Raw genomic sequence first — 24,141 nt, forward strand, 5'->3', positions numbered from 1 at the left:
GAAACGAACTATGAGCATATGGGTTGGGTTGGGTTGGGCATTGGGCCGCCCACACCTATGTCTGGTTTGGTGGGCCGCTCCAGATAAGAATTTCGATGCCCACTACGGCGGACCTTTTTTTTTTTGCTCAAAAAAACTGCGGCGGACTTTTTTTAAGACATAAAAATTGTCATATTTTTCTATTTATTTATTTACTTATTATATGAGCTTTTTCATGAATGAATAAATATCTTCAAGAAAATGTCATCCGGCATATGGGCTTGCATTTCTAAAACAATTAGCAGAGCTGCTATTTTTTCTTTTTCTTTTTTTGAGGTTTGGTGAGAGCCGAACGAGGAAGGCTGCTCAAGGAAATTGGCGGGTTTAAAAGTTAGCAATTTATTAAAAAACAATGGCTTACAACGGTTCACGGATTAAACAAATATTTCAAAAGATGTTCACAATTTTTTAAAATGTCCACATGCTTCAATATTTGAGAAATAGCAAAAAATAAATTGATACTGGTAAGTAGCCGAAGGGCACACAAAAAAGAGCCCTATATAACTGCAATGTGGGTCGGCCCGTCACCCTTTGCGGCATAACATCCTATCCTAAAGTGCATAATAGGATTTGTCTATGTACCAATCTCTCTCATCCTTTCACCATGGTGGACTTCTCATCTTTGCGCTTTAATCTTCACTTGGGCTTCTTCGCTCTCTTTTACCCGTTTCGACTTGATCTTCTATTTTTTTCCATTAATTTGTCGAGTTGTTCGTCGTTACAAAAGGCATGGCTTATCTTGATATATATAAGAGCGTTTAAATCACTAAATTACTCTAGTGATCTAAATGCAGTTATATTTCTCACAGAGGGAGTATCAAACCAGTGCAGACATAAGCACATCAGTTCTTGTTCAATAATGCTGCTGCAACAATCTCATCGATCTTACAAAAAACTAGCAAAAGGGTCTGTGTGTTACAACAGCAGAAAAAAAAATCATAATCTCCAAAGGCCATAGCAACATTTTGCTGCAACACCGATAACATTTTCACGAACATTCTGTTCAATTTTATTAACATTTTAATACACAAACTTTTAAAAAAAATCATGAACATGGTTTGATTTTTCAAACATTTGTTTTCAAATTTGCAAACATTTTCTTGATATGGAAGATTTTTTATAAAATTATAAACATTTTTTTAACCCACAAACATTTTATGATTTATTGAGCATTTTATTTAAAAATTCTCTTTTTAAATTATTTGAAGTACCAAATTATTTAAAGGAGGAAAAAAACGAAAAAGAAAAAAGAAATTTCAAAACAGGCCGCTCGCACATGGGCCAGACCAAACGGGCGCGCTGCGTCTTCTCCCAGCATGCTGAGCGCAGTATAGAAGCTCCCTGCTCCGTGAGCCGGCCTAAGTGGAGGATTCTCCTATGTGAAACGTTTTTTTTGTCACTTAGCATCTCGCTCTGCAATATTTTGCAACTTGGGGGCAATTTATGTGACGTACCGCCAGAAGCATTAATGACTTTATTATTACACATAGGTATAGGTGTAGACTAACAGATATCATTTTCTTCTACGGGTGAGATTAATAGATGCAGAGAACAATAGATCGGGAAGATGAAGATGTGGCATGGAGGTTGAGGATGAACACAAGGAGAGATGCGGCGAAGCTCCACAAATTGTGAAGGTGACAATGTTGCTAAAATGGACATCACTGCCGCTTAGATTTCATGGAATAGGAGGGTTGGACGGGAATCCATATCGTGCGCTCGGATGTGTTGTACTCCCTCCATTCCGAATTACTTGCCGGATATATTTATCTATTAACTTAAAATACGTCTAGATACATTCATTTTCACGATAAGTAATTTGGGGCTGTGGGAGTACTTTGATTGATACATAGAGAAAATGATCCAGCCCACACACACCTGAGATCCAACGGCCCATGCCCATGTTTTTTTTCCTAAAGCAAGTTCGCCCCCAACTGTAGCAGCTCCTTGTGCTAAAATTTATCCTCCACTGAAGATCGGTTTTTATTGGATAATATACTTTCTCAAATACTGTAAAAAAACATTGTCAAAAAAAAAGAGTGCGGCTAATCTGCACCCGGGCTCAGCTGCACCCATGCTTAGAAAAAAATTCAAAAAAATACTAGAAAAATTCAAAAAATTCCAAATTTCTTTGTGGTGGTAGATAATTTGGCGCGTGAGGTGCGCCCCAAAATTCAACTCATTTGAGCATCTGAGCAGCTCTCGGCAAAAAAGACAAAATCAGGGTCTGTAAAAATATTTACTGTTTCACGCACTGTTTTGATCCGATTTGTCTTTTTTGCCGAGAGCTACTTAGATGTCCAAATAAGTTGATTTTTGGGGCGCACCTCACGCGTCAAATTATCTACCACCACAAAAAAATTCGAATTTTTTGAATATTTCTAGTATTTTTTTTTTTGATTTTTTTGCTCAGAGGGAGCAGATGAGCCCGGACACCGTTTTCAGTTTTCGCAAAAAAATACTCCTATATACTCTCTCTTGTCTTTTTTACTCTGCATATTAGATTTGTCTGTAGTCAAACTTTTCTAAGTTTGACCAAATTTATATTAGAAAACTCATACTAGTACATAGGACCTCGGCGGCCGCGCCTTCTTCGTCGCGCCCATGTACTTTGGCGCGTCGTGTGCTCCCACCGGCAGTCGGGTCCAGCAGGACTGCATCTACTCGTTGGTTGGAGTGGCCAAGAACACTTTCAGGGTCTTCAGTCTGAAAGATGGGGCTTCAGAAGTGCGCCAACTCGAAGAAGAAGAAGAAGAAGAGCAACCTGCGCCGGAGACAGTCGGAAAATCGAGACCATGTTGGGTGCTCCCAACCCATCCAAGATTCTAGTAGTAATGTCGCACTTCAACAGCGAAACATCTCTTCTTCTGTCAATGTTGTTTGTTGTGGCATGTAGTAACTTTCATACTCCTATGTACTATGAGTTTCGTTGCTCGATCATGCTAAAGTCTTTGGTCTTTTGAATTACTAGCAAGATCCCCGTGCGCTGTATGAAACGTATGAGTAGTTTATTTTATGAAAAAAAAGGACGAACAAGGAAAGGTCTTATTTGCAAATATGGAGAAGGTGTGGGTATCTTTTTGCAAAATTGTCATGGTTTCCTTCCTATCCGTCAGATATAAATCGGACGGCCTATATTGCAGCATGGCAGACACACCATCATCAAAAACTCTGTTTTTTTTATAAGAGTAAAAATATTGTATCGAGGATGGTGGCACCTTAATGATTTTAGCATGGAAGAAAAGAAAATTGCTAAACAAGTAATCATTAGGTCTTGATTTCTGAATTAATTAAATGATAACCAAGCAGTAAGCAAATCAGAGTATTTGCTTAGCAATTTCCTTTTTTTCCAACCACCCCCCTTCATCAAGAAAAGAAACCGCACGTCTTCCTCATCAACAACAAAAATAAATATTTCTATCGCAAACTGGAGACAAACATGGAGGAGATCTGTGAGAGTCCGGACCGATCCTACACCCGCTTCTGACCGCCCTGGCCCACCAAAACCCCTCTCCCTTCGCCCATGCGCGTTCCCACCCGATGCCAGCTGCCCGCATTCATGCGTTGTAGAGCGCGCCGCTCAATATTGAAGACGCCTGTAGGCGGACGCGACCTCTCGGTACCTCCGCCATTGAAGCAGCGCACCGGTCTAGGGCGCCGCCCGCTACGTGTCTCCGGTGTCCGCGCCTGTTCAATGCCGGAGACGCGTGACTGGACGGGACGGGACAGATATCTACCACGCCCGTTCAATGTCGTTGTCCGTCTGTATGATGCCATTAAGCAGGCTCGCCCGCCGAGAAACCCCACGCATTGATGCACCCGGACGCGTTGCCTCATCGGAATCCTCTATATAAAGGCGGCCACACCCGGCTAACTCCACCCCAGAACACTAGCCCCATCACATCCTCGTCCCATGCACTACATCCGCCATGACCGACAGCGAGAAAGCACTGTGGGACAGTTTGTCACCGAGATGAAGCATGCAGTGGGCACCCCTGCCGTCGCGTGGCATAGACGCCATGCCAGGTGGATCGAGGCCGGCTTGCCGGCCAGCTTGCCCAAGGTCTCCGACGATGAGGATGACACCACGATGGAGACGGGCTTCGACGACTCTGTCCCGGCTCCTGCGCATCATGTGCATGCCGGCTTCACCATGGAGCATGTGCAGGCGTACTTCAACGCTGCAATGGCGGACGTGCAGCCTGTGCCGGCGTTCCAGCTGGCACCGGAGGAGCAACGGTACAACCTGTTCCTCCTGGAGCAGCACCGGCTGGCGGAGGGTCAGATCTACGGCTAGCGCGAGCGAGGAGGCCGTGGAGAACCAAAATTTTGTCGCAGAGTAGCGTGCCATCTATGATGTCGTCCGCGCTCAAGCCACCGCTCGCTAGGAAGCGGCATCCGCGGAGGCGCAGCTGCAGGCGATCACGGAGGAGAACAATGCTAGCTCCGCCTCCTACGCGCCGCCGAATAACCATCAGCCGACCCGTTAGGACGACGACAGTGCCAACGCCACAATTTCACTCGTGGACCTCATGTCCACCGGCGACAGACAAAGTGCTGACTCCTCCGAGGATGAGTAGGCCATGGAGGCGGCGGGGCCTGGTGTCCCATCTGGACCGGTCCGTCTCCCGTGTTCTATTCTTCCTCGCCGGAGACCACACCTTCACTTCATCGGTCTTATCGCCGATGCTCATGGAGACCACACCGCCGTCGTAGGATAGGTTTAGGGGCGGGTATGTTTTTGTTCTAAATGTTCAAAATGTAATTAAATCCGCCGTGTTTGTATGCAATCGGTCATGTTTGTATGAAATCCGGCCATGTTTGCATGAATTTCATTCGGTTGGATTGGATGGCGTCCTCCCGCATTCGTGTCCACGGACTGATCCTCCCTGCCCGCGGACGGATGCGGGAGGTAATTTGCGGGTTGCCGTTGGAGGCGCCCTTAGCTCTAGATCATCTCAGTTGCGCCCATCCGCACTGCATTAGCTTCACAATGCCGCTTCAAACACTAGAGATGATACCCCGCGCATTACCACTGGAATTGTTAGAAATTATTTCTTTGAGATTTGTTTTTATGAAACATTAGTATTTAGAGACTATCAATATGTCAATTGATACTAACATATACAATTAAATGAATTTATCTTTTATATATACCCAAGTGCACAATGGGTCTTTGCCATTTTTCTTTTATCTTTTATGTTTCTATTTTATTTTACGGTTCTGCATTTCTTGTATATATTAAAAGAATTTAGTTGAGTATGAAATTTGACACATAAATATTAGGCAATGTGGGCAGTGTGTTGAGTTAGAACCCCAAGTTACAATTTATTTGCAATAGTTTAAATATTTGTTCAATTCAAATTGGCACAAAAAATGTTGCCGGTCCAATTTTAATTACATCAAGGGAATTTTAGATATTCAATGTTGGTTCTTACATGACAATTAGTTAGTGAATATTTGCAACCCAATAAACATTTTTATTTTACTGTATGAAAAATTTATAATTTGACTTACGTTTGAATTTGGATTTACAATTAAGCTTAGCAAAAGAAGGTGACATGGTATCATTAGCATGAGTTCACTGTAGCTAATCATCAGGGATTCAGGGGTGTTAGAGCATCTCTAGTAGACCCCTTATATTGCGGACCCTTAAAACCGTTATAAGGGTCACAAAAAACGTGTTTTAAGGGTCGACTTTATCTCCCGCGGAACAGACACTGTAAACGACACTGTAAAAATGAATATTCCTCTCAGAGATGCTCCCCGCCGTCCTCCTCCGCCTCCCCTCCTCGTTCCCGCCGTCCCCCAAACGCCCTCGGCGGCGGCCGGTCACATCTGCAAGGGGGCGCTCATCCCAGCCACCTCCCCCCGCCCTTCTCCGGCCCCAATTTGAACAACCGGCGGCTGATTCCGGCGGGCGGCCACCGATTCTGGCGGGCAACATACGATCCCGGTGAGCTAGGCGGTGGAATTGCGGTGGCGCGTCCTTCCCGACGAGGTTTGACCGGTATAAGGGTCACCCTCAGTTTGGCCTTCGAACCTTCAAATATATGGGTTTCGGGCGTGGATTTACGGTGCCCATTAAAATATTTAAGGGTCGGACCACTTTTACGGTTTCTATTCTGCACACATTTTTCGACCAAACCCTTAAAATCTGAAAATTATAAGGGTTTGGCCGGTTTTGCGGGGTCTGCTAGAGATGCTCTTACATAAAAAGTCTATTTGGAGATATCACCTTATCATGCCTGCGATGCTACTGTTATTTACGCGTAGCGCTATTTGGTATAAAAAAATAAATGCTAAAAAAATAAATGCTTGCCATAATCTGAACAGGGGAATGAATTGGGTTCAAACATACAAAAAAGGGTACTGCTAAATCTCAGTCGTGTGAGACTTTGCAAAGTCAAAGTCGACTCGTGGACCGTTTGATCATTTGTTGCATCAAGATTAGCGCACTGCTGGGTATGTCATCTAATAGGCCCGTGTAGAGATGTTCTGGTGTTGGGCTGCTCTTTTGTCTGTTTTCTGTGTCGGGGCAGGCTTTCATTCTGTGGTGGGCTGGGTGGCAGATCAGGTGAAGGGACCCTTTTTCTTTGTTTGTTGGGATTTTACCAGAAAAACAATGTTGCGCTGCAGCTTTTTACACAGGGAGAAGAGATGGGCATCTACGCACGTTGAACATTTCTTGCGTGGCCTTCGTGTTCTTGCGCCCCTCTTTCTACATGTTTATTTTCCTTTTTGCTATTTTTTTCTGGTTATCTTATTTTTATTTTTTTCTTTATTACTATTATAATTTCAATTTTTGTTTTCACCATTTATTTTACATTTTATTAAACAATAATTTTAAGTTTTGAAAATGAAAATATTTGCCATCAGGTCGATCGACGAGTCAACCGTGGGATGTTTTGTTCGCTTCAAGATCGTGTTGAATGTGTTTGTCTTTGTTTCATCCTGTATAAGGCGCACATCAGGCGAAATCACTAGTTGAGGAGTACTCATTGCAAAGATCACTCCAATTTCCCTGGTTGCGACAAGTGGAGTACTGCATGTGCGCCACTTGTCGCAACCTGAGAGTTTTCATTTATTCAAAATGTTTTATCTCTCAAACCGTACGTCCAAATCTCGAACCGCTTTCACCGTTCGATTTCTCGCGTCGAGATCTTCAAAACTAGATCCAATGTATAAGGCGCACACTAGGTCGCTTCCTTTTTTTGTTTTCCGTCTGGCCTTGTCGCATGGGAGTGTTGCTTTGCAGACTGGGTAGGTTGGCCTTTTTTGTTGTGCTTGGGCCTCATTTTTTAAGCACGTAACAGGTATGTTCTTTGTTTGTTCTTTTTTCTCTCGTGTCTAATCAGTTTGTTTCTTGTTTTGTTGGTGGCGGGCTGTTTTAGGGTGCGTCTGGCCCGCTTTTTCCATTTTCTTTATTTATGTGTGGGAAGGGATGTGTGATGGCCTGGCTTTTTCCGGTTTTACTTGTGTTTTTTTATTTCATTTTCCTGCCTCTTTTTATCTTTTTGTAAGTGATCTTTAACACAAAAAGGGCATCCTCTTGACATTGATTTTATTTTGCATATGTATTTTTACCATTTTTCTTGTTTCATTTTTATTTCATTTTTTTCATTTTATTTGCTTTTAAAACATTTTCATTGTTTCCTTATTTATTTATTTATTTTCTCTTTTATTGCTTATTAAAACCTTTTTGGCTCAACTATAAGTGTCGCCATAGACTGTAATTTATAATCTTTTGTCGGAAGAAAGGTAGTTGCATGTATGTCACTAGGCACGCAACTACAAGTGTCGTCTCTAGCTGCAACTGCATGTCTTCAATGCGACCACCAAATGTTGTTTTGTAGGGGGTGTAGTTGCATGTTTGTCACTATAGTCACGCAACTGTAAGTGTCTGTGACGCCCCCGATTCAATCGTACACTAATCATGCACGCAAATGTATACGATCAAGATCAGGGACTCACGGGAAGATATCACAACACAACTCTAAAACATAAATAAGTCATACAAGCATCATAATACAAGCCAGGGGCCTCGAGGGCTCGAATACAAGTGCTCGATCATAGACGAGTCAGCGGAAGCAACAATATCTGAGTACAGACATAAGTTAAACAAGTTTGCCTTAAGAAGGCTAGCACAAACTGGGATACAGATCGAAAGAGGCGCAGGCCTCCTGCCTGGGATCCTCCTAACTACTCCTGGTCGTCGTCAGCGGGCTGCACGTAGTAGTAGGCACCTCCGGTGTAGTAGGAGTCGTCCCCGACGGTGGCGTCTGGCTCCTGGGGCTCCAGCATCTGGTTGCGACAATCAGGTAGAAGGGAAAGGGGGAAAAGGGGGAGAAAAGCAACCGTGAGTACTCATCCAAAGTACTCGCAAGCAAGGAGCTACACTACATATCCATGGGTATATGTGTAAAGGGCCATATCAGTGGACTGAACTGCAGAATGCCAGAATAAGAGGGGGATAACTAATCCTGTCGAAGACTACGCTTCTGGCAGCCTCCGTCTTGCAGCATGTAGAACAGAGTAGACTGAAGTCCTCCAAGTAGCATCGCATAGCATAATCCTACCCGACGATCCTCTCCTCGTAGCCCTGTTAGAGAGCGACCACCGGGTTATATCTGGCACTTGGAAGGGTGTGTTTTATTAAGTATCCGGTTCTAGTTGTCATAAGGTCAAGGTACAACTCCAAGTCATCCTGTTACTGAAGATCACGGCTATTCGAATAGATTAACTTCCCTGCAGGGGTGCACCACATAGCCCAACACGCTTGATCCCATTTGGCCGGACACACTTTTCTGGGTCATATGCCCGGCCGCGGGAGATCAACACGTCGCAGCCCCACCTAGGCATAACAGAGAGGTCAGCACGCCGGTCTAAACCTAAGCGCCCAGGGGTTTGGGCCCATCGCCCTTAGCACACCTGCATGTTGCGAACGCGGCCGGAAGCAGACCTAGCCTAGAAGGCGTTCCAGTCCAATCCGGCGCGCGCCGCTCAGTCGCTGACGTCACGAAATGCTTCGGCTGATACCACGACGTCGAGTGCCCATAACTGTTCCCGCGTAGTTGGTTAGTGCGTATAGGCCAGTAGCCAGACTCAGATCAAATACCAAGATCTCGTTAAGCGTGTTAAGTATCCGCGAACGCCGACCAGGGCCAGGCCCACCTCTCTCCTAGGTGGTCTCAACCCGCCCTGTCGCTCCGCCACAAAGTAACAGTCGGGGGCTGTGGAGGATATAGCTGCTAAGTATAAACCGGCCAGGAGGGTCCGGTTCACCTTAGGCTATGCTGAAGCCCAGGAAGGTCTTGAAGAGGGTGTTCCACTAGCTTGGGGCCCACGGCCCAAAGGAGGTTTAGGGCCGCAATGGCAAACCGCCATAATTACATAAACTTGTATTGTAAGGTAGAAGTAGAGAGAGACCAACCCGGATACGAGTATGAACCGGTATTGGGACTCTATGAACCGACGGGCGTCACCCGTGTATATAAGGGGACGACCCGGTGGCGGTTCAGGAGAGACGACAATAACTCGAGGCCTAGGCGAAGCTATTGCTCCCTAGTCATCGAAACCACATCAATCCCATCACAACTAGACGTAGGCTTTTACCTTCATCGAAGGGGCCGAACTAGTATAAACCCTTGTGTCTTTGCGTCCGCTTTAACCCCTTCAAGTTAACCCGTAGCGATGGCTCCACGACTAAGTCCTTTCACGAGGACACCTGCCGTGACAAAACCACGACAGTTGGCGCCCACCGTGGGGCTATCGCACGATGGTTTGATGATCTTGGAGGGCAAGTTCGAAGGACTTGAAGGCTATGCAGTAGGCCGGATGACCAAGAGTCGTCGTGGCAAGCTCTACATCGACGACGCAGGATGGGGCCCCGAGGCCGGCTCAATTGAGTACGGGTACCGGGTCCCCTTTGGCGGTATACACGTTTTCATCGGCAAGATCGGTGAGCCAGGGCCTGAGCCAGACATCTGCACCGACCTCGTCGAGACGGCTCAGCGTGCGAGATCTACCCAGGCTAAACCGGCCGTGAAGCGTGCCTTCATGGGAGTCATCCACGGAGAACATGAGGATGAGTTAGGATACGGTAGCGAGACCGTCGTCTATTCCGGCGACGAGTCCTCAACCGGGAAGACCGAATCATTATACCAGTTGCAAGACGACCAGATTAGGGGCTGTTCCGATGGCGACAGTATTTCGGACCCCTCCGATCAGGTCAACCGGGTTGGAATATTCATGGCCGATACGCAGGCGGCGAATCACTCTTCGACCACAGCAGCAATGTTCTCCGGATCAGCAGTGGCGGCGGCAGCAGGGGCAGGAGGCCTTGTGCGCCCACCGGTTCAGGTTTTGTCTGACCTGTTTGATGCACTAGCTGTGCTTATGGCAGAGGCCAATCCGGCGGATCAGGAGGCCCACGATGCAGAGATTGCGAAGGTGAGGGAGCAGATCACACAGGCCAAAGCCGACCTGGCAGCAGAGAAGGACAGGATGGCCGCAGAGCGGGCCGCTTTGGACGCCCAGGCCTACAGGCTCATGCTTGACCAGAACGCATCACATGAGGTCTTGAAGCGGAAATACAGGTCACGCCTGCCAACAGGGATCGACCCTAAAAATCTCTTCCACACTCCGGAGGCCGGAACCAGTAATCCGCCGTGGCATCGGGAGGTAAACCGGGCTGAGGCGCCGGGGCCAGGAGCGCCGGTCCAACCCCGCCTGATGGAACCTCCTCGGTAGAATTTCGTGGTTCCACTACCGGTTCAGATACCTCCGGACCATTATTCTAATCCGATGGACAATCTTGTCGCAGCCGCTTCACGTTTAGAGGCTATCCCGATTGAAGGAGACTCTCCGTAGGCAATAGAGACGCGCCGGGTTAAGGAGCTTCTTCGGACCGCTTTGATCCAGCAGGAGGCATACTCATACAGCCGTGATCGGATTCACTCCACACCTCGTCCAAGCCGGAGCTATAGTAGGCGTATGGATGAGCCGGCCGTATCAAGCAATGCGCGGCAGGTGGTATTCGCAATGCTCAGGATGTAGTGGACCGGGCCCGGGCACGACGGGAGGCCGAGATAGCAGCACAGAATGAGGCAGGTCAGCTTACACCAGTTCGTCCCACCACCTCAGTTGAGCCAGGGGTCGCCTCTAGTTTGGGGGTGCCCTGTTTAGTCCCCGCTTTGCGCAATGTCCGCCTGCCCAAAGACTTCAAAGGTCCGTGCAAGGTGCCAAATTACACCACGGATTTATCTCCAGAAGCATGGATAGAGAGCTATGAGATGGCCATGGAGATGCTAGATGTGGATGAGGCCGCGTGTGCAAAGTACTTCACCATGATGCTTGAAGGCACGGCCCGTACTTGGTTGAAGAGCTTGCCGCCCAATTCTATCAGTTCGTGGGCCCAGTTGCGGACCCGGTTTATCCAGAATTTCAAAGATACGTGTAAGCAGCCCATGTCCATAGTAGACTTGGCGGCTTGTGTTCAGGAGGAAGGAGAGTCAACGACCCATTGGGTACGCCGCGTCTCGGAAATCTTGCACTCGTCCGACAGGATCAATGCTGACTCTGCGATCTTAACCCTAGACGGCAACTGCCGGTTTAAGCCTCTAAAGTTGAAGTTGGGGCGTATGAAGAGATTTTGTAATGACATGGGAACTCTCATGGGCGCTTTAGTGAAGTATGCTGATTCTGATAGTACCAAGGATCCCGAGTCTGAGGATGACGAAGCAGGGAAGGGAAAGAAGAACAGCAACTCCAAAGGGCATCAACACAAACCGGCGGGCCATGGGAACGGAGGCAAGCATAAGGCGGATGGCAGCATGGATTTTGTGGCTAACACTAATGCGCAGGACAAGGGTCAGCGGCGCAGAGGTAAGGCGGCGAATCGTAGTGGGGCTCCGAATCCCAACCCGGATCGCCTGAATTATTTGTTGAATCAGCCTTGTCCAAAGTACGGGACGAAAGAGGCGCCGGCCAACCACCTTTGGAAGGATTGTTACATTATGCAGGAGTTCAAAATTCTAATGCCTTCCGGTATGACCATGGGTCAGGTGGTGGTTCAGGATCCGATTTTAATGGGCCGGGTCACGACGGAGCCTCCGGTTCAGGTTTCAATCAGGGCAGACATAACCACCAGAATAATCAGAGCAGTCAAGGAGGTTACAACCAGCAGTAGCAGCAGCAGTCGGGTTACCAGAGCCATCCGAAACAGTTGAACAGTGGGCAGTATCATGTTTTCACGACCAGCTTAGATAAGCGAGACCAGAAGCTTCACAAACGAGCGGTGAACACTGTTGAACCGGCCGTACCACGCTACTTACGTTGGTCAGAGCAGCCTATCATGTGGAGCAGGGAGGATCACCCCCTTCGGGTTGACAACCCGGGCCAGTTAGCGTTGGTGGTAGACCCTCAGGTGGGAGGTTATAAATTCACCAAGGTGCTCATGGATGGAGGAAGCAGTATTAACATCCTGTACTATGAGACATTCTGCCGCATGGGGCTAACAGACAAAAATCTCAGACCATCTAATACGGTGTTCCATGGTGTGGTGCCTGGCAAGTCGGCGTACCCTGTTGGCAAGATAGCTCTAGAGGTGGCCTTTGGGGACGAGCATGATTCCCGATCCGAGACACTAACCTTTGAGGTGGTGAAAATCCGGAGCCCGTATCACGCTCTATTTGGGCGACCGGCTTATGCCAAATTCATGGCACGGCCCTATTACATCTATCTACAGCTCAAGATGCCGGGTCACAAAGGGACAATAACGGTTCATGGGAGCCGCAAGATTGCTTTGGAATGTGAGGAAGGTGATGCGGCCTATGCAGAGTCGGTTTGTGCTACGGAGGAGTTGAAATATTACAAGGATAATGTTGATCCGGCGGATATGACCCCTTTGAAGAAGCCGACTACAAAGCATGATCCGAATCTGAAGTTCAAATCGGCGGCTGAAACTAAGCTTGTTGACTTCATGCCTGGCGATTCGTCCAAGCAGTTCACTATCAGCGCCAACTTGGACCCTAAATAGGAAAGCGTGCTCATCGAGTACATCCGTGAGAATCGGGACATTTTTGCATGGAAGCCTTCTGACATGCCAGGTGTACCGAGGGAACTCGCTGAGCACACTCGTAATGTTGATCCCAAGTACAAACCGGTGAAGCAGTTTCTATGCCGGTTTAATGAAGAGAGGCGCAAGGCTATCGGGGAGGAAGTGGCCAGACTCTTAGCAGCTGGTTTTATTGTTGAAGTCTTTCATCCAGAGTGGCTTGCTAATCCGGTGCTGGTTCTTAAGAAAAACGGCACTTGGCACATGTGTGTGGATTACACAGATCTTAACAAAGCTTGTCCAGCTGATCCTTTTGCCCTCCCCCGCATTGACCAGATTATTGATGCCACTACGGGTTGTGAGCATTTGAGTTTTTTGGATGCGTATTCTGGGTATCATCAGATCAAGATGGCGGTTAAGGACCAGGAGAAGACGGCGTTTATTACTCCCTTTGGAGTCTTCTGCTATGTGTCTATGCCTTTTGGGCTTAAGAGCGCCCAAGCAACCTATCAACGGTGTGTACAGAACTGCCTGCATAAACAGATCGGCCGTAATGTGCACGCCTATGTGGATGATATTGTGGTCAAATCAAGGGAGAAGGAGACGCTGATTGATGATTTGAAGGAAACCTTTGACAACCTGCAGGTTTACAAGATGATGCTCAATCCGGCCAAATGTGTGTTTGGTGTTCCGGCAGGCAAGTTATTGGGTTTTCTTGTGTCCAACAGAGGAATTGAGGCTAATCCGGAGAAGATTGCGGCCATTACCTGCCTGGCTAAACCGAAGTGTATCAACGACGTTCAACGCCTGGCAGGCCGGATTGCTGCACTGAGTCGGTTTATCAGCCGCCTCGGGGAGAAGGCTACCCTTTGTACCAGATGCTGAAAAAGACGGATCAGTTCATCTGGAGTCCGACCGCTGATGAAGCATTGGAGGACTTAAAGCGGCAGTTAGCCAATCCGCCCGTTCTAGCAGCTCCAATCGACAAAGAGCCGTTGCTGCTATATGTAGCAGCCAATGCTCGCGCAGTCAGTGTAGCTATTGTGGTAGAGCGCAAGGAGGCAGGCAAGGAATATCTGGTTCAACGGCCGGTTTACTACATTAGCGAGGTGCTCATTGAATCCAAGCAAAGGTATCCGCATTGGCAGAAGCTGGTGTATGGAGTCTTCATGGCAAGCCGGAAGCTAAAACAGTATTTCCAAGGGCACTCCATCACAGTGGTCAGTTCGGCTCCCTTGGGCGATATCATACAGAACCGAGAAGCGACCGGCCGGATTGCCAAGTGGGCTATAGAGCTTGGGCCGCACGGATTGAAATACGTGCTTCAGACGGCGGTAAAGTCTCAAGCACTTGTGGATTTTATCAATGATTGGACAAAATTGCAGGCACCTGAGGAGAAGCCGGATCACACATATTGGACTATTCATTTTGATGGATCCAGGCAATTGGAGGGCTCGGGGGCTGGAGTCATAATAACTTCCCCACGAGGTGACATGTTCTGTTATGTTCTCCGTTTAATGTTCCCTTGTACTAACAATGCAGCTGAGTATGAAGCTTTGCTCCATGGTCTCCGGATGGCTAAAGAGATGAATCTAAGCCGGGTTAAGTGCTTCGGTGATTCGGACCTAGTGGCTCAGCAGGTGTCTGGCACTTGGGATTCTAAAGACCCACTCATGGCTGCATATCGTCGTGAAGTGGACATTGTTGCAGGTCACTTTAAGGGTTATCAGGTGGATCATGTCGACAGACGGAAGAATGAAGCGGCAGACGCTTTAAGCCGGCTGGGCTCTTAGCGTAAACCGGTCCCACCTAATGTCTTTTTAGATGTTTTGCATAACCCGTCCGTCAAGCTCCCTGGTGAAGCAGATTTGGCTATTCCTGATCCGGAGGCACAGTTGGTGGCAGCCCTGCATGTTATACCGGATTGGACAGTTCCTTATCTTGCGTATATGAACCGGGGCGAATTACCAGAGGATGAGACTCTGGCCAGGCAGATAGTCCGGCGATCCAAGTCTATGACCATTGTCAATGGCGAATTACATCATTGCATTGTGTCAGGCGCGTTCCAACGTTGTGTGTCCCCTGAGGAAGGTTGTGAAATTTTACGCGAAATCCACGAAGGGGATTGTGGTCACCATGCCGGTTCAAAGTCTCTGGTGGCTAAGGCGTTTCGTCACGGGTTTTACTGGTTGACGGCTCATGCTGATGCGGAGGATCTGGTCAAAAGATGTGACGGCTATCAGAAATTTTCACGACGTGCTCATGTGCCGGCTCAAGAATTGAGAATGATTCCAATTACTTGGCCGTTTGCGACCTGGGGGCTGGACATGGTCGGGCCTTTCAAAAGGTCCAAAGACAAGAAGACCCACCTATTGGTGGCGGTTGACAAGTTTACCAAGTGGGTTGCAGCGGAGCCCGTTAGCAAGTGTGATGCAGCTACATCGATGAAGTTCATTAAAAAGGTGATTTTCCGGTTTGGCTTTCCACACAGTATCATTACTGACAATGGTACCAACTTGTCCAAGGGCGCTATGAAGGAGTTCTGTGAGCGTGAGCACATCCGGCTTGACGTATCTTCAGTGGCTCACCCCCAGTCCAATGGGCAAGCAGAACGGGCTAATCAAGAGATATTGCGAGGCATCAAACCCCGACTTATGGTTCCTTTACAAAGAACACCGGGTTGTTGGGTCGAAGAGCTACCATCTGTGTTATGGAGTATCAATACTACGCCCAACAGATCTACAGGATACACACCGTTTTTTATGGTATACAGAGCAGAGGCGGTTCTCCCTAGTGATATCGGTCATGATTCACCTCGTGTGGCGGCTTATGTTGAAGCGGACAATGAGATAGCGCGGCAAGACGCTTTGGACCTATTGGATGAGGAGCGTGACATAGCAGCTACCCGTTCGGCGATTTACCAACAGGATCTTCGTCCCTATCACAGTCGCCGAGTCAGAACTAGAGCTTTTCAAGAAGGAGATTTGGTGCATCGACTCATCCAAGACTAGACGAATATGCACAAGTTATCCCCACCTTGGGAGGGACCTTTCGTAGTCAGCAAGAATCTGCACAACGGGTCGTACTATCTGATTGATATTCGAGAGCATAAAGACTCACGCACATCAGAGGAGGAGACCAACAGGCCGTGGAACATAGCTCATCTTCGGCCTTACTACACCTGAGCCATCGGCTCTATCTATGTATATATTATGACAGTGTATATATTATCATCAATATTATAAAACCGGAGCCTCAGCTAAAGCGGGGTCTCTGTTCTTGTATATCATGTGTGGTTACATGGAGTGGTTCTGTCTTAAAGCGGCCTCCGGTTTACCCCTTGAATTTGCTTTGCCGAAAAAAAGCTTTGTGATATCACTTGGGGGCTTGGTCGTGTCCGAACCAACGCAACACCTTTTGATAGGTGAAAGCCACCACATCACTTGGGGACATGGTCAAGTCTGAACCAGTCATGCCTCTTGATCGGCCTAAGGCCACTGAATCACTTGGGGGCTTGGTCGAACCAGAACCAATGCCATGCCTTTTGATCGGCATATATGCCATGGTTTCATTTGGGGACCTGGCTGACTTGAACCATTGCTACACCCATTGGGGGGCTTGGTCCTGTCCGACCACGGTAACACCATCTGATCAGCTCGATAAAGCATTTTTTTGCAAACGGTTTTATTATTGCCTTTTGTTTCAAATATTTTCTTACATGACTATTATTTTTGTTGTGAGTTTTAAACCGACAAATGTTTCAAACCGATTCAAACCTGTCAATTGACGGAATACGGTCCATCCTTAATTCGGAGTAATATTTGCCCGGTTTACTCTCTGTTAAACACCATTGTGGAGAAACAGGAGGTTCGTCACAGCAAAGCACGGTTTACATAATGAGCTGGCTTGATATACACAACACATGTTTCTCTGATGATATAGGTTTATGAACCTCCGCTTTAAGATTGGCATGACCAATTGCTATGCCTTATGGTGGCAGGTATCAACATATTGTTGTATTTAATTACATGTTCAGTTTAAGAAAATTTTCTTGACTTCCTTAATATTATAACCCATCGATGGTACAACCGCAACGACGCTTTAAGATTTTCTTTGCAGATGACAATATCATTGACAATTCAAAGGAAAGCATAATTTGCAGAAAGTATGCACGAAGGCATACCAACACCAGGGGTAGCAGATACGTTTATTACAAGCCAAAGACCCAAGAATTTGGAATTGTTTCATAACAGAGTTTCTGATGTATAAACCGATCTGGCGGTTTAAGCTTCATCGCCAGGTTGACGTGAAGTAGATGGGTCGTCTGGCGTCGGTTCAGCCTCCTCCTCATCATCCAATGGCCGGAAGTCATTGGTGGTCCAATCAATCCGGGTTAAAGCCTGAAAGACAGCCTCTTCACTTATAAGCTCAGCCGGATCAACGTCAGGAGCGTATGTGTGCTTACGAGTTGGGGGAATTAGGTTCTGCACTTCAGGAATGACAGCTTCAACCCGTCTGTTGTTTGCATCATAAAAGGAGCGGTGAACCTCCAGGTTGGCTTCTTCTGCCAATTGGCTCGCTAGAGGACGCATCTTCCTTGTTACCCGTTTGAGAGCATCATTATCAAATACTTCACCATTATGTTGAGCACTGGGGAAGCCTTTGGCTATATCAGCCGGATCAAGGTCAACTATCCATGCTTCGGCGCGAGTTAGGGCCAATAATGCGCCAGCCCGGGCAGCAGATCGCTTCATTTCTTCTATCTGTGCTGGCGTCATAGACAACCGGTCCAGCGTGTCCTTGATCAATGTTGGAGCCGCATTGTCGTAAGAAGTGGCGCAAATAACCCGCTGTGTGCCGGTGTACAACTGTTCAATCAGTGTATACGCAGCCTTGAGTTTCTTCCGCAGGTCAGAGCCCAGATGAGCAATGCGCCTGCCTGTACCGGTTTAAGAAGTTCAGGTTAATCCGGAGGAAAATTCAAAGCGGAAATCTATCACAACTTTGAGGAAAATTGCTTACCAAATACAGCTGAAGTCATGGAGTTGATTTGGCGCTAATCCAGTAAGCTCTTCCATCACCGGTTTAAGAGCTGCTTCGGCATCCTCAACACGTTTGAGTAAATCTGTTTTTTCAGTATCCCAGCTGGTTCGCTCAGATTTAAACCATTCTTTAAGCTGTTCCATGGTGGTTAAGGCGGTCTTCAATTCATCTTTGGCTTTGGAAGTTTCTTTCTGTTGTGATTTCAAATTCTCTTGAAGATCAACGATTTGTGACGCTTGTTGGCTTATTGCCTTCTGCAATATTACAAAGAGCAAATCAATATATTTATTCAAGTCCCAAGCGTCCAACCAGTTAAACACTTGGCACTTGGGGGCTAATGCGGATCACTTTTTATACTGCTAATACAAGTCCCAAGGATTAATACAAGTTTTAATCATGGCACTTGGGGGCTAATGTGTGTTTGATCAAGAGTACACAAGGAGTTTGTTATATACGAACAAGGAGCTTTAAAAGTCCTGGATTACCTTTTCTACGGACAAACCGGCCCTTGGGGGCTACTACGCATGAAGTACAAGAGAAGGGCACAAATATTTACCTCAAAGCGTTCCTTCATCAGATTTACTAAGCTGGCTTCATAATCACGGCTTGTGTACAGCCGGTTCAGGAAACCGGAATGAAGTTCTTGGGTAGACAGATCTAAGCTGATAGATCGGTCTTTTCCTTCCCTTTGTTAATAGCAGTGAAGTCTTCCTTGGCAGTATGTTTTGTTAGAGCCACCGGATTACCAGGGGCGTTATACACGGTGCCCGTAACTACAACATCATCATCTTGGGCTGGACTGGCCAAAGTAGCATTCTTAACAGGGCTCGGTGCTTTCATACCCGGGCTTGGCGGATCAGCAGTTGAGCCTCGTTGTTCTGCTGTGGGACTCGGAGGAGCAGGAGGATGTGAAGTATCAATTTGGATATCCGGTTCAACCACTGGCGGATTAGCATTGGCATCTTCATTCTTCTCAGCAGTATCATCTTCAGCTACTTCGGGATTTTTCACCATGATGCTCTGGGGTTTGCTCCGGATCAACATTCACAGTAGGGTCAACAATCTTGGCCTTCTTACTAAGTCGAGCCTTGGTGCTGCAACAATCAAAGGTTAGAATATGATAAACCGATAAATACAAGGAATGAAGTAAGTAATACACTTACCCAGCCGCAACTTTGAGAGGAGGCAGCTGAGTGGTTGATGAACCGCCAGACGAGTTGGAAGAAGCCTGGTAATTCGGATCAGACGGATTGAGAGGGCATCGGAAGAAACCTTTCAAAGGATAACGCTTTTCAGGAGAACAAGTCACCTCTGGATGACGTTTCCGGGTTGGCGTGTCAGCTAAACCGGACGATGTAATCTGTTGACCGCTATGCCGGGTTGTACGGTGTTCTTCAGTTTGCTGTGTCTTTAAAGAAAATTTTGGATTCAAATGAGCATAGGAGTGAGATTGTTTCACTTTCCGGACTGTGCGGCGGATTCTTTTAACCGGTACAAGATCAGAATCAGAAGAAAGAAGGATTACCTCAACAGGTTCTGCCTGGCTAGCCTCAGCATCATCCTGGGAATTGTAATTGTCAATAAGATGAATGGAAAGATAAAAACAAGCAAGTCAAATTCTATCTCAGCATCTGATTCGTCTTCTGGCGGTTCAGAAGACTCGGTGGTTTTCCTCTTGCCGGTTTTCTTGGTAGTCTTGGTTTTGGCACGAGGAACCCGGGCCGGTTTAGTTCGTTTCCAAAATGAGCTGTTAGCCTGACAGTTAACACAAAGGGATCAATACAATTAATATGGAGTTGAAACGATAGAATAATGGCAGGAATCTTACCGCGGGCGGTTTGTTGGAAACACAGAATGGAGCCAACCCGGTTTGGCTGCACACAGAGATCGATTCATCGAGCAGTTTCTTTACTGTTTCGGTAACTTCAAGTTCAGTTATTGGTAGCTCATGATGTCGCTGAGGATCTTTGACGTCGCCAGTGTATTCGTGCATCAATCCGGGGCGGCGGCTTAATGGTAAAATGCCCCAAGAAACCCAGCAGCGGACAAGGTCGATGCCAGTTAAACCGTTGTCCATCAGAGCCCGGAGCTTGGTAATTTGAGGAGCAAAATTTTTCCGTTCTACGGCGGACAAGCGCGAAGGCAATGGATGGCTGTTGCTAAGCCGGTGCGGGTGGTAACCCGGCAAGGGATTTTCCCCATCAGGTGCAATGTTCCGGCAATAGAACCAGGTCAGATTCCAATCTTTAGGATGGCTATGATGCGCGGCATGAGGAAAATCCACTTCTTTCCTTTTTTGGATTGCAACTCCGCCAAGTTCTGTGTTAGGACCATCTGAGAATTTTGTATGGCGGTTCAAATGAAAGAAATCTCGAAACAACTCTACGGTTGGTTCTTCTTGGAGATACACTTCACAGAATACTTGGAAGTTGCATATATTGGACACGGAGTTCAGACCAATATCTTGTGGATGGAGCTGGAAGCTTGACAGGACATCCCGAAATTTTTTTGATCCGGGCGGGCTGAATCCCCGGTCTAAGTGTTGCATAAAAATAATCACCTCTCCTTCTTAGGGCTCAGGAGGACATTCCGGTCCCGGAACTCGCCAGTGGAGGGTATTTTTTGAAGCTAAAACGCCAGTGGTGATGTAGCCATTGAGTTGTGTCTCTGTGATCCGGGACGGAGCCCAATTGCAAGCAGTAAATTGTTTCGCCATTCTGGAAGGGGAGAGCTGAAACAGGTGCCGGTTCATGGTCTACGGTTTGTAAGTGGAAAATTCAATGTTAAACCGGTGAAAATGCAATGTAAGGTATAATCGGTTTAAGAGAGGGCTAATGGCATATGGCGGATTGACCATAAAGGATTAAACCACCCATTGGCAGAAAGGCCAAGATTTTTTGCTAAGTGTACAGAAACAGGTTTCACACAATGTTCAAATCTATCTGGATCTACCGCATATCTATAAAGCAGTTTTTACTGCGTTCTTGAAAAAGCGTTCAAGCAGAGCAGAGAAGGATGCACTCTCCACAAGAGGAAAATGAAAAGATTACTAGTATTAAAAGCAGATGCGAAATGACTACCGTAGGAAATCTATACTATTTTTTGGATCAAAACTACTGCGGCAGAAGGTAGGATAAAGAAGAAAAATGAAGAGTTATGCGGATGAACTCGCAAAATCTAATGCAGATCTAAAAACGAAGAGCAGTAGGAACTTACCGCTGCAGAGTACGGCGGAAGGGGGCAATGAGCCTCTGATCCAACTCTGGTTGATGCAGCGGCCTCGGTTAGTGCAGATCTTGAAGGTCGCGGACGGCGGCGGAGCTTCAGAGCGGGGGCGTCGTGAGGAAGAAGAAGATGCGGAAGAGGAAGAGAAAAGGGAGCCCTCGGGCTTTATTTATAAGGAAGCAAATAAATGACAGGCGCGAGAATCAAGGCAACGGAAGCGGCCGAGTGGGCGCGCCTGTCGCCTCGGTTTTCGCGATAGCCATTAAAGAGAAGGGAATCTTTTAATTTTTTATACAGAGATGACGTCATGACTGCCCGATACAGGATTCGGAGGATGACATCACGGCGGTTCACAAAATTCTCAAGAGAAGACAATATGGCGGTTTATGAAAATACGAGAGGATGTTTACAAGATATCTGTGAAGTGTTGAAGATTGACATGAATAAATTCAAATCAATCCGGGGCCTAATGTGGAGGATATAGCTGCTAAGTATAAACCAGCCAGGAGGGTCCGGTTCACCTTAGGCTATGCTGAAGTCCAGGAAGGTCTTGAAGAGGGTGTTCCACTAGCTTGGGGCCCACGGCCCAAAGGAGGATTAGGGCCGCAATGGCAAACCGCCATAATTACATAAACTTGTATTGTAAGGTAGAAGTAGAGAGAAACCAACCCGGATACAAGTATGAACCGGTATTGGGACTCTATGAACCAACGGGCGTCACCCGTGTATATAAGGGGACGACCCGGCGGCGGTTCAGGAGAGACGACAATAACTCGAGGCCTAGGCGAAGCTATTGCTCCCTAGTCATCGAAACCACATCAATCCCATCACAACTAGACGTAGGCTTTTACCTTCATCGAAGGGGCCGAACTAGTATAAACCCTTGTGTCTTTGCGTCCGCTTTAACCCCTTCAAGTTAACCCGTAGCGATGGCTCCACGACTAAGTCCTTTCACGAGGACATCTGCCGTGACAAAACCATGACAGGGGCCGTCGGGAACCCAGGCCCACCTCTACAGGGATGGAGCCACCTGTCCTTTCAGCCCCCATCTCCGAACAGTATCACAGGTAATGTAACAGTGTAAAGTATATAGTATATGTCCGCGATCACCTCCCAAGTGATCACAGCCCGATAGTATAGCATAGCAGACGGACAAGAATATAGGTCCACTGATGGAATACTAGCATCCTATACTAAGCATGTAGGACTGCAGGTAAAGGTAACAACAGTAGTAGCAAGGACGGGCTATGCATCAGGATAGGAATAACGGAAAGCAGTAACATGCTACACTACTCTAATGCAAGCAGTATAGAGTAGAATAGGCGATATCTGGTGATCAGGGGGGGCTTGCCTGGTTGCTCTGGCAAGAAGAAGGGGTCATCGGTGACGTAGTCGTACTCGGTGGCATCAGCGCCGGTCTCGGGGTCTACTGGAGAAGAAGAGGGGGAAGAAACAGTAAATGCGGAGCAAACAAAGCATCACAAAATATAACGAGGCAATACGCGGTGCTAGGTATGCCCTAACGCGGTAGTAAGTGATACAGGCGAAGGGGGAAACAACCGGGAAAATATCCCCGGTGTTTCGCATTTTCGGGCAGATGAACCGAAGGGGGAAAGTTGCGAGTTTGATATGTTAGGGGTGTGTGGAGGACGAACGGGTTACGTATCTGGAATCGCCTCGTCGTTCTGAGCAACTTTCATGTTGAAAATATTTTAATCCGAGTTACAGATTAAAAGATATGATTTTCTAAAGATTTTATTAATTTCTAGAATTGAATTAATTATTTAATTAATTCGAAAATGAATTAATGACATCAGCATGATGTCATGCTGACATCAGCAGTCAACAAAGTTGACTGGTCAACCTGACCAGTGGGTCCCATTGTTCAGTGACACATTTTATTTAAATATGTTTAATTAAATTAATTACAATAAATTAGGGGGTGGGCCCCACTGTCATACTAATTAATTAGCTAATTAATAGTAGTTAATTAAGTTAATTAATCAATACATCAATTAATCTTAATTGGTTAATTTAATCAGAATTAATTAAGTTAATTAATTAATTTCATTATTTATTTATTTATTTATTATTATTTTTTTCTTTTTTTATTAAACTGTTCTGGGGTGTGCCCCACTTGTCATAGGGCCAAGGCCTAACGGGCACGGGCGCTACGGGGCGGTTCGGGCGCAGGCATCGGATGCGCCCGAGCGGGTGCACGCCCAGTACGGGCGGACCCGACAGGGCGCCGGCGCAGGGGAGGGCAGTGGCCCATTGCGAGGCCATTGCCGGAGCGGGGTTCGGCCGGCGGGCGGGACGGAGAGGGCTGGCGAGAGGAGGCCGCAGCCCGGGGCGGAAACAAGTGCGGTCGGGCGCGCGCGAGCGTGAGGGAGGCCGAGAAGCAGGGACAGGGGCGGGGCGCGGCCCCGAGCGGCGTGCGGGGGACGGCACGCGGCCACGGCCACGGTGGGGCGCCGGGCGCCAACCGGGCGGAGGACGGGGATGGCGACGGGACAGGGGCGGACGGAGGGAGGAGCGGGCTGCGGTGGCTGGCGGCACCGAGCGATGCCGCGGCGCGAGCAGGGGAGCAAGGCCACGGGTGAGCGCGTACGGGGGTACGCCGGGCGGGGCGAGGCCACGGTGGGCGCGGGCCGGGGCGCCGTGACCGCGGGCACGCATCAGGCGCGGCCGGAACGGGACAGAGAGGAGGGGCGGGGCGAGGCGGAGCTCACGGAGTGGAGTAGGGACGGGGCAATGTGCTCAGGGAAGGTCGGGGA

General features: G+C 47.6%; 1 long non-coding RNA gene across 1 annotated transcript; it reads right to left on the reverse strand.

Annotated features, from left to right (window-relative positions):
* Positions 1–17,055: 17,055 nt before the first annotated feature.
* On the reverse strand, positions 17,056–22,269 carry LOC123162776 (uncharacterized). The gene is made up of 5 exons (XR_006481473.1): positions 19,665–22,269; positions 19,449–19,547; positions 19,303–19,367; positions 18,119–19,233; positions 17,056–18,035 (listed from the first exon to the last, which is right to left on the reverse strand). It is a non-coding gene; the product is annotated as an uncharacterized lncRNA (long non-coding RNA).
* Positions 22,270–24,141: the final 1,872 nt, after the last annotated feature.

This window comes from Triticum aestivum, chromosome 7B, assembly GCF_018294505.1.
Source record: "Triticum aestivum cultivar Chinese Spring chromosome 7B, IWGSC CS RefSeq v2.1, whole genome shotgun sequence".
NCBI lineage: Eukaryota > Viridiplantae > Streptophyta > Magnoliopsida > Poales > Poaceae > Triticum > Triticum aestivum.